We start from the raw sequence: 10,458 nt of genomic DNA on the forward strand, positions 1-10,458 counted from the left end.
TTAAAATAGTTTTAGGTTTGCGACAAAATTAAGGGAAAAGGACAGAGATTTCCCATAACCCTCCTGTCTGCATACACATGGCTTTCTCTCATTATTAGTGCCCCCTACCAGAGTGGTACATTTGTGACAGTTGATGAACCTGCATTGATAAGTCATTATCGCTGGAAGTCCGTAGTTGACATTATGGCTCCAGAGTTTCCCGTTTGAAAAAACAAGTCTTATGATGTCACACCTACACTGAAAAACCTGTGTTGGGGCTGGGCACGGTGGCACATGCCTGTAAGCCCAGCCCTTTGGGAGGTCGAGGCAGGAGGATCGCTTGAGCCCAGAAGTTCAAGACCAGCCTAGACAACATAGTGAGATACCGTCTCTACGAAAATCCTTTTAAAAAAACTCGTTGCCGGAAGGCTGAGGCGGAAGGATCGCCGGAGCCCAGCAGGTCGAGGCTGCGGTGGCCGGGAGTGGCCACACTGCACTCCAGTCTGGGCGACAGAGTGAGACTCCAACTCAAAAAAAAAAAAAACTAGTTGGGCATGGTGGCACACACCTGTAGTCCCAGATACTCAGGAGACTGAGGTAGAAGCATCACCTGAGCCCAGGAGGCTGTGGCTGCAGGGAGCCATGATCATGCCACTGCACTCCAGTCTGGGTGACCAAGTGAAATTCTGATGCAAAAAAAAAGGGAAAGAAAAAAAGAAAGAAAAACCCTCTGTTCAGCATCTGTAACTTAAGCCCACATTTCCCAGAGTACAGATCATCAGGATCAAACCATCTTTTCCAATCTCTTCTCGGTGTTCCCATCACACTGATTTCCGGTCTTTCATATCTTGCCCTTGTTGATTTCTCTACCAAGAAAACCCTTACTTATGCCTGGAGAAATTTTTTTTTTCTTTTTTTTGAGTTGGAGTCTCACTCTGTCACCCAGACTGGAGTGCAGTGGCACACTTCGCGGCCACCCCAGCATCGACCTGCTGGACTCAGGTGATCCTCCCGCCTCAGCCTTCCAAGTAGCTAGAACTACAGGCTTGTACTACCACACCCAGCTAATTTTTTAATTTAATGTAGAGATGAGGTCTCGCCATGTTGCCTTCCTCCCTGCCTGCCTTCTTTCCTTTTCTTTTTGAGTTGGATTCTTACTCTGTTGTTGCTCAGGCTGGAGTATAGTGGTGCGATTACAGCTCAGAACAGCCTTGACCTCCAGGGCTCAGGAAATCCTTCTACCTCAGTCTCCTAAGGCAGGCCACCACACCTGACTAATTTTTTTTTTCACTATTTGTAGAGACAAGGTCTCGCTATGTTGCCCAGGCTGGTCTTGAACTCCTGGGCTCAAGTGATCCTCCTGTCTCAGCCTCCCAAAGTACTGGGATTACAGGCATGAGCCACCACACCCAGCCTATTCTCCTTTCAGTATCTTCTTTGGGATTCACCTATGCTGATGGCTTCAACTATCACCTTCACCCAAGGACACTGCACATTTCCAGGGTACTTTTCTACTTCCTGCTATGTCACATCGTCTAGAACTCCAGGTCCAATGCCATTAATAGGGGTGATACAGGATCCTTGCTTATTTCTAACCATAGTGACATTATTTCTAATGCTTTATCTTTTAGACCAGACATGTCCAACCCACGACCTGCAGGCTACATGCAACCCAGGACAGCTAGCAATGCAGTCCTACAATCTTTTAACACCATGTGTTGTTTAGTGTTTATGTTCCTTGTGACCCCATGTGTAGTTCCATTTTTGAAGTTCACAATTACACCTTGTTCATGACATCATTTTTTGGCAGCTCATACATTTGTGAGTAGTTGTTTTCAGTTAGGAAGCACATGAAGAGCAAACTTCAAACAAGCACCTTGAAAGAATTGTGTGACCACTTCCGTTGAACCAGAATTGATCGATTCGTTTTACAAAGACCAGGTCAGATCTCCCACTAGTTTCATATTATCCTCCTTTTTCTAACCTTTATAATTAAAAATATTTTTAAAAAAGTCTTATTATGTATATAGACTAACTATATTATATAATTTATGTACGGCCCAACACAATTCCTCTTTACTCAGTGTGGCCCAAGGAAGACAAAAGATTGGACAGCCCTGTTTGTTTTAGACTTCTTACTATGGATTTTTTTTTTTTGAGTTGGAGTCTCACTCCGTTGCCCCGACTGGAGTGCAGTGGCATGCTCCCGGTCACCACAGCCTCGACCTGCTGGGCTCAGGCGATCCTTCTGCCTCAGCCTTCCAAGTAGCTGGAACTACAGGCACGCACCACCATGACTAGCTAATTTTTGATTTATTGTAGAGATGAGGTCTCACCAATTTACCCACGCTGGTCTCAAATCCCTGGGCTCAGGACATTCACTCACCTCAGTCTCCCAAAGTGCTGGGATGACTGAGCCACTGGGCCCCACCTAGTAGATATTCTTGCCAGGTTAAGGAAGGGATCTTCTATCACTATTTTACTACAAGTTTAATTTTTGTTTGCTTGCCTTGGGGCTTTTTTGTTTTGTTGTGTCGTGTTTGGTCAAGTACACAGAACATAAAAGTTGCCACTGGAGACAGCTAGCACAATTATAATCCTATGTAATCATCACAACCCTCTAGATCTGGAAAATTTTCATCACCCACCAAAGGAAATCCTATACCTATTAAGCAGCCCTCCCCATTTTCCTCTAATGCCAGCCCCTGGCAACTATTTTTGGTCTTTTTTGAGTTGGAGTCTCACTCCGTCGCCCAGACCGGAGTGCAATGGCACACTCACGGCCACCACAGACTCGACCTGCTGGGCTCCGGCGATCCTTCCATCTCAGCCTTCCAAGTAGTTGGAACCACAGACGTGTGCCACCACATCCAGCTAATTACTTTACTCTTTTTTTTTTTTGAGTTGGAGTCTCACTCTGTCACCCAGCCTGGAGTGCAGTGGCCGCACCTGGCCACGGCAGCCTCGCCCTGCTGGGCTCCGGCGATCCTTCCGCCTCAGCCTTCCAAGTAGCCGGAACTATAGGCGTGTGCTACCACACCTGGTTAGTTTTTTTTTATTTATTGTAGCAATGAGGTCTCGCCAAGTTGCCCAGGCGGGTCTCAAACCCGCGGGCTCAGGCAATCCACTCACCTCAGCCTCCCAAAGGCGCGGGATTACAGGCTGAGCCACTGTGCCCGGGTACTTTACTCCTTTTGATGGCTGAATAATACTCTACGGTCTGCATATGCCACAGCTTATGTATCCATTTGTCAGTTGATGAACGTATGGACTGCCTCTACCTTTTGACTATTGTGACTAGTGCTTCTATGAAGTTTAGTGTGCAACTTGTTGCTTAAACACCTGTTTTCAGTCATTTCAGGTTTATATTCAGGAATGAAATTGTTAGGTCTTATGCTAATTCTATGTTTAATTGATTAAGGAATTGTCAAGTTGTTTTCCATGGCATCTGTACCATTCACACTCACACTAGCAATGGGAAAGAGTTCCAATTTCTCCACATAATTGCCAATTTCTTTTTCTTTTTTCTTTTTCTTTTGAGTTGGAGTCTCACTCTGTCACCCTGCCTGGAGGACAGTGACATACTCCTGGCCACCACAGCCTCGACCTGCTGGGCTCAGGCGGTCCTTCCGCCTCAGCCTTCCAAGTAGCTGGAACTACAGCTACCACAGCCAACTAATCTTTGATTTATTGTAGAGGTGAGGTCTCGCCAAGTTGTCCAGGTGTGTCTCAAACCCGCGGGCTCAGGCAATTCACTTACCTCAGCCTCCCAAAGGCGCAGGATTACAGGCTGAGTCACCAAGTCCAGCTATTTTATTCCTTTTAAGTTAATTTTGTTTTTATATCATGCAAGGTAAGGATTCAACACTCCTGGGCGCGCAGGCTAAGCATCCGCCTGGGGCTTGGATTCAACGGTATTCTTTTGCATGTAGATATCTTGTTGTCCAGCACTATTTGTCAAAGAGAATGTTTCTTCCACATTGAATGGTCTTGACACCTTTGTCAAAAGTAAATTAGCTATAGATGGTGGGTTCATTTCTAGACTCTCGCTGTAGACTGAATTTCTGTGTACCCCCAACATTCTTAGGTTGAAGTGCCAAGTCCCAGTGTGATGGTATTTGAAGATGGGTCTTTGGGAGGTATCTTAGCCTCCTGTGTGCTACTGTAACAGAATACTTGAGCCTGGGTAATTTACGTTAAACAGAAATTTATTGGTTCGTGGGTCTGGATTTGGGAAGTCCAAAATCAAGCCACCTGCATCTGTCAAGAGCCTTCTTGCTGTATTGCCCCGTGGCAGAAGGTGAAGAGAGAGCACAAGAGATCTAACTTGCAGCCTTAAGCCCTTTGACAGTCAACATTATTCTGTACATGAGGGTGGAGCAGCCCTCATGACCTAAATACCTCTGATTGAGTCCCCACCTCTCGACACTGTGCGTTTCTGACCCGTTTTGGGGGGGGATACATTCAAACCACAGCAGGAAGTAATGAGAGGAAGTCATAAGGGTGAGGCCTCTATGATGGGATTAGCAGTCTTATGAAAAGGAGTTCTTTCAGTTCTCTTTCCCACAAAGGCATACTTTGAAAAAGACCATGTAAGGACATAGCAAAAAGACAGTCCCCCTGCAAGTCAGGAAGAAAGCCTTCACCAGGACCAGAATCAGCTTGAACCTTGATTTTGGACTTCCAACCTCCAGAACTGTCAGAAATTAATTTCTGCTGTTTGAGCCACCCAGTCTGTGGAATTTTGTTGCAGCAGCCCAAGCTGACTAAGACACTACTCAATTCCATCCCATTGATCTATATTTCTGTCCTTATGCCAGAACCATACTGTTTTGATTACTGTAAATTTACAGTAAGTTTTGAAATTTAGAGGTGTAAGTCCTCCAACTTTGTTCTTTTTTTTTCAAAATTGTTTTTTGTTGTTGTTGTTGTTGTTGTTGTTGTTGTTTTGAGTTGGAGTCTCACTCGGTTGCCCAGACTGGAGTGCAGTGACCGCTCCCGGCCACCACAGCCTCGACCTGCTGGGCTCCAGTGATCCTTCCGCCTCAGTCTTCCAAGTAGCGGGAATTACAGGCATGTGCTACCACGCCCGACTGATTTTTTAATTTATTGTAGAAATGAGGTCTCGCTGCCCCAGGCGGGTCTCGAACCCGCGGGCTCAGGCAATCCACTCACCTCAGCCTCCCAAAGGCGCGGGATTACAGGCTGAGCCACCGAGCCCGGTTAAAATTGTTTTGACTATTCCAAGTTCCTTACAATTCCATGTGAATCTTAGGATCAGCTTTCCTATTTCTACAAAAAAAGCACAGTGGGATTTTGATAAGGATTGCATCAAACTTGTAGATCTCTTTGGGAGGCACTGCCATCTCAACAGTATTAAATCTTCCAATCCATGAACGCAAGCTGTCTTTCCAATTATTTAGCCCTTCTCTAATTCCTTTTTGCAATGTGTTATAGTTTACAGTGGGCAAGTCTCGCACCTCCTTGGCCACATTCATTCCTAAGTATCTTGTTCTCGTTTATTTGTTTCTAACTATAGGGACAGGTATTGATTTTATTAAATGCTTTCCTCAGTCTAATGATCCTCTGGTTATTTTCCTTTAATTTGTTAATACGTGAATTGCATTGATAGACTTCCTAAAATCAAACCATCCTTGTAACCCTGGCACAAACCTTACTTGATCATGATATATTTTGCTTTTCAAATACTAATAGAAGACAGAAAAGATAGAGAAGGCTAAACTTAAAAAAAAAAAGCAACCAAAACACAAACTTTACTTCTCAGTCTGCCTTGCCTCTAAGGGTGAGTAGTTATTTGACACGGTTCTGGCTAGCAAGATAAAAGCAGCAGTTTCTGCGTGGGGCTTCCAGGAAAACTCTTTCAAAAAGGGCTGATGCAAAGGGTCTAAGCCCCTCTCCCAGAACGGCACAAACTGGTTTGCACAGTGACTCACTTTGGGGTGATGAAGGCTGCTTTGCTGGCCAACACATCTGAAAAGGATTTAGGAGAAAGAGCCCATTTTCTACTCACTTCTTGGGTAAGGAATCTAATAAATGGGGTGACTAAACACCATTGGAATCCAAAGTTCTGGAAAAACACTCTCATTTTCCAGATCCGTTCATCCCTATTAAATGCCCGCAACTCTGAGTAGGAGACCCCTTCTCCTCTCACCACGAGGTGGGGGACAATATAGAGTGATAAGGCAGAGGGTGGGTCTTATGGGCTCAGACAGATCTGGGTTCGAGTCTCAGCTCCACAAGTTCTGCAGCATTCCCTAATCTCGCTGAGCCTCACTTTTCCTTCAGTAAAACAGTGATAACAACAGTACCTTGTAGGTCTGCTGGAGGGTGAAGAATGAAGTGAAATATTAAGTGTAAAGTACACAACACTAACTATTCAAATACTGCTATTATGCTTATTATCAGTATCATCATTACTTTTGTTTTGAGCTGGAGACTCACTCTGTCACCTAGGCTGGAGTGTAGTGGTGTGCCCATGGCTACTGCAGCCTCAACCTACTGGGTTCAGGTGATCCTTCTGCCTCAGCCTCCCGAGTAGCTGGAACTACAGCCACCATGCCTGGCTAATTATTTTTATTTATTGCAGAGATGACATCTTTCCAAGTTGCCCAGACTGGTCTCGAACTCCTGGGCTCAGACAATCCTCTCGCCTCAGCCTCCCAAAATGCTGGAATTACAGGTGTGAGCCACCACTCCTGGCTTAGTATCATCATCACTTTTGTATCAGTTTAAGCAGACTAAGGTAGTATTGCCTTTTTTTTTTTTGACAGAGGCTTGCTCTGTTACAGCACCATCATAGCCCACTGTAACCTCAAACCCTTGGGCTCAAGTGATTCTCCTCTTGAGTAGCTAGGACTACAGGTATGCCACCACACCCAACCAGTGTGTTGTTGCTGTTGTTGATGATGATGATTTTTGTAGAGTTGGGGTCTCGCGGTGTTGCCCAGGCTGATCCCAAATGCCTGGCCTCAACTGATCCTCCTGCCTGGACCACCCAAAGTGTGGGATTACAGGTGTGAGCTGCCACTTCCAGCTGCATCTTTAAGACAGTGATGTGCTTTTGGAAGTCCTCCATTTGCCCACTTGAGTGGGCGGCATCATTTGTTAACACTCAAGGAGGTGATTGTGGTACCTAATGTCCATAGAGTCTCAGGCAAAGGGAGCTAGAAGCTTTGAGGGAAACTGTCTCGAGTGCAGCCCCAGCCTCTGCTGCACGGGAGGGAGGGAAGCAGAGACCAAGCGAGCAGTACCAAGAGTAGGGTTAAGCTCCAAGCACAAGGGAAAGATGGGAGAACCCCAAGGGAGATCAAGTCGCCAATCAGGGACAACATGGTCTCCTCACTGGGTGCTCAGGAGGGTGGCCCAGCTGTCAGCTCACAGCAGTAGATAGATACTCTACCAACCTCAGGCAGTGGGGCAGTTTTTAGTGGAAGGTGGTGATCGGGAAGTCAGCAAGTAACGTTCAGGTTCTAAAAGGATTCTGAAACCTAGACAACCCGAGAAGATGCACAGCATGACCTGAAGCCTTCGCAGGGTATCAGGGCTTGCGGAAATCAGCTTTCTGCAGAGGCCGCATGTCTTGCAGAGAGAGCCCTGGCTGGGAGTGAGGTCCACAGTGACAGGCTAGGGCGGGGATGACTAGGCCACACAAGAGGAGGAAACGCCTGAACACAGGGCTTTTTCCCTTGTGGCCTGAACACAGGACTTAGTGCTCTGCCCAGATCTGCTCGGGGGCTACCCTGTCTCCAGGCAAACTGGCTCAGGTGGCCTTTCATTCCTAACAGCACCAGCGCCTCAGGCTTTCAGAATTCACTTCTCTAGGATGGATGGAGACAGCCCTTGACCAAAGACAATTGTCCTTGATCAGGGCAATCTGAGATGTGACCTGCATGTCTCAGTGCTCTCCTGGGAGACTGAACCAAAGTCACCCTTTGTGCTTCATAGTGACCTGTTGATGGGCTTTCTCCCTTGCCTGCAGCCTTCCCTCCCCACTATCCTTTGGTTGTTTCTGGGAATCCATGCTTGTGAACAAATTGCTTGACAAGGATCTTGCATGCCTGAGGTGCCCACCACCCTGCCTCTCACAAGTGCATGATAAATATTTGGAGAGACCGAGACAGAGGGACATTCTAGCATAGTCTGGGCCACCTTTGTGTATCAACAAGAACCCAGGCCTGGGCAGGACAGCATTTGATCAGGAAAAAAGTGGCTCACCCTAGAAAAATCATTGTAACCTGAGGGCAGATAAAGACAACACTTTGTCCTGTGGGTAGAATTTCCTCTTCGTTTCCTTTGGTGAACGCCTCCACAAACCGCAGTGGGTTGGGTACAAAGTCTCTTTGACTCAGACCTGAAGGAAGTTCAATGTCAGGTCAAACAACAGAGAAAGGGAGGTGAAAGAACATGCCCAGAGAGCAGGTCAGATAGAGTTGGTGGCCACAGACCATTGCCATCCAGCCATCCCTGGATAGCCAAGGGAGGTGGTACTGAGACGGGTGCCCCAAGGTTGGCCAATGTCCTGCCCCTCCCAATCTCTGTTATATTTCTCCTAGAGTGGCTTTTCTGGAATGGAGTCAGGGAAGACAATACGGAGAAGGTGGCATTGGGCTAAGTCATTATGGTAGGTAAAAATAATGGCCCTTCAAAGATGCCTATGTTCTAATGCCTAGAACCTGTGAATATGTTACCTCCTATGGCAAAAGGGACATTGCAGATGGAATGAAGGGTCTTAAAATGGAGGACTATTGGGTCGGGCCCGATTAATCACAAAGGTCCTTTTAAGAGAGAGACAGGAGGATCAGAGAGAGAGAGAGACAGAGGGAGAGAGACATAACAACAGAAGCAGTGGTCAGAATGATGTGGCCATGAGCCAAGGAATGCAGGCAACCTCTAGAAGCTGAGAGCAAGGAACAGATTCCTCCTTGGAGCCTCCCGGAGGAACAGTTCTATTGGCACCTTGATTTTAGCCCCAGGAGACCCATTTTGAATGTCTACCCTCCAAAACCGTGAGAGAACATATTTGTGTTGTCTAAGCCTCTAAGTGTGGGGTAATTTGTTATAGTAGCAGTAGGAAACTAATACAGTCATTGAGGATGAGAAAGGGTCTTCCGTGACAAAAACGGGGAAGCAAGACATTCTTGAGAACAAATACAAAGCTGTGATAGGCGTGGCAGGGCATGGTGGGCTGGGAGCAGCCAGCAGACTTGGCGGTGGACACTGACACCTATCCAGCATCAGTCCCCCTGCTGCCTTCTTAACAAAATCCCAGTTTTGCTCTGAGCCCTCTTCTTACCCCCCAAAGTTGCATGCCTCAGGGGAAGCTGGCACCACCGGACAGTCAAGAGAGAACCCTGGACCCCACTCCAAGATGGGGAGAGAGTGATGCCAGGCCCTCACCAAGGGCTAATTCAGGAGTGGGTCTGAGCCCAGTTCTGGCCAAGGAGAGAGGATGGGATGTTTGTAAGGGCTCTGAGGAAGGTTTCCTCCTCTCTTCATCTGGACATTGTTAGGTCTGGCTGTGCTACAGGGAGCCAACCCCCTTACCCCAGCGGTCTTACACCCAGTTTAAGGAAAGAGCACACAGAGGACAGCAGAACAGAGGTGGAAAGAACCCGGCTCTTTATGGATATCACCGAGTCCTTGAAACAAGCAACCTGAAGTCTTCCCTGCTATGGACTTCCCGAATCGTGAGATAATACATTTTCCATTATTTGAATCACTTCTGTTACTTGCAGCTGAAAGCATCATAACTGACATTGCTGATTAAAAGGGTTGAGGGGTGACCAGATTCAGTGGCTCAGTCTGTAATCCCAGCCTGGGAGGCTGAGGTGAGTGGATTGCCTGAGCCTGTGGGTTCGAGACCCACCTGGGCAACTTGGCGAGATCTCATCTCTACAATAAAAATCAAAAATACTCGGGCGTGGTAGCGCACGCCTGTAGTTCTGGCTACTTGGAAGGCTGAGGAGAAAGGATCGCCTGAGCCCAGCAGGTCAAGGCTGCGGTGGCCAGGAACATGCCACTGCACTCCAACCTGGGCAACAGAGTGAGACTCCAACTCAAAGGAAAAAAAAAGTGTTGAGGGTACATCACAAAAGGCCTTGAAGGCCATGAAAACGGGTGAACAATGTACCCGCTTATTATCTAGGGGTTAGATTTTTTTATTTTTTGAGTTAGAGTCTCACTCCGTCACCCAGGCTGGAGTGCAGTGGCATGCTTATCACCACAGCAGCCTCGACCTGCTGGGCTCAGGCAATCCTCAGCTTTCCAAGTAGCTATGCCCAGCTAACTTTTTGATTTTCTTTTTTTGAGTTGGAGTCTCACTCTGTCACCCAGATTGGAGTGCAGTGACATGCTTCCAGCTACCGCAGCCTCGACCTGCTGGGCTCCAACGATCCTTCCACCTCAGCCTTCCAAGTAGCCGGAACTACAGGCGCGCGCTACCATGCCCGGCTAATTTTT

Source organism: Carlito syrichta, unplaced genomic scaffold (genome assembly GCF_000164805.1).
Source record: "Carlito syrichta isolate Samal-C Ts95f unplaced genomic scaffold, Tarsius_syrichta-2.0.1 Scaffold153591, whole genome shotgun sequence".
Classification (NCBI taxonomy): Eukaryota; Metazoa; Chordata; class Mammalia; order Primates; family Tarsiidae; genus Carlito; species Carlito syrichta.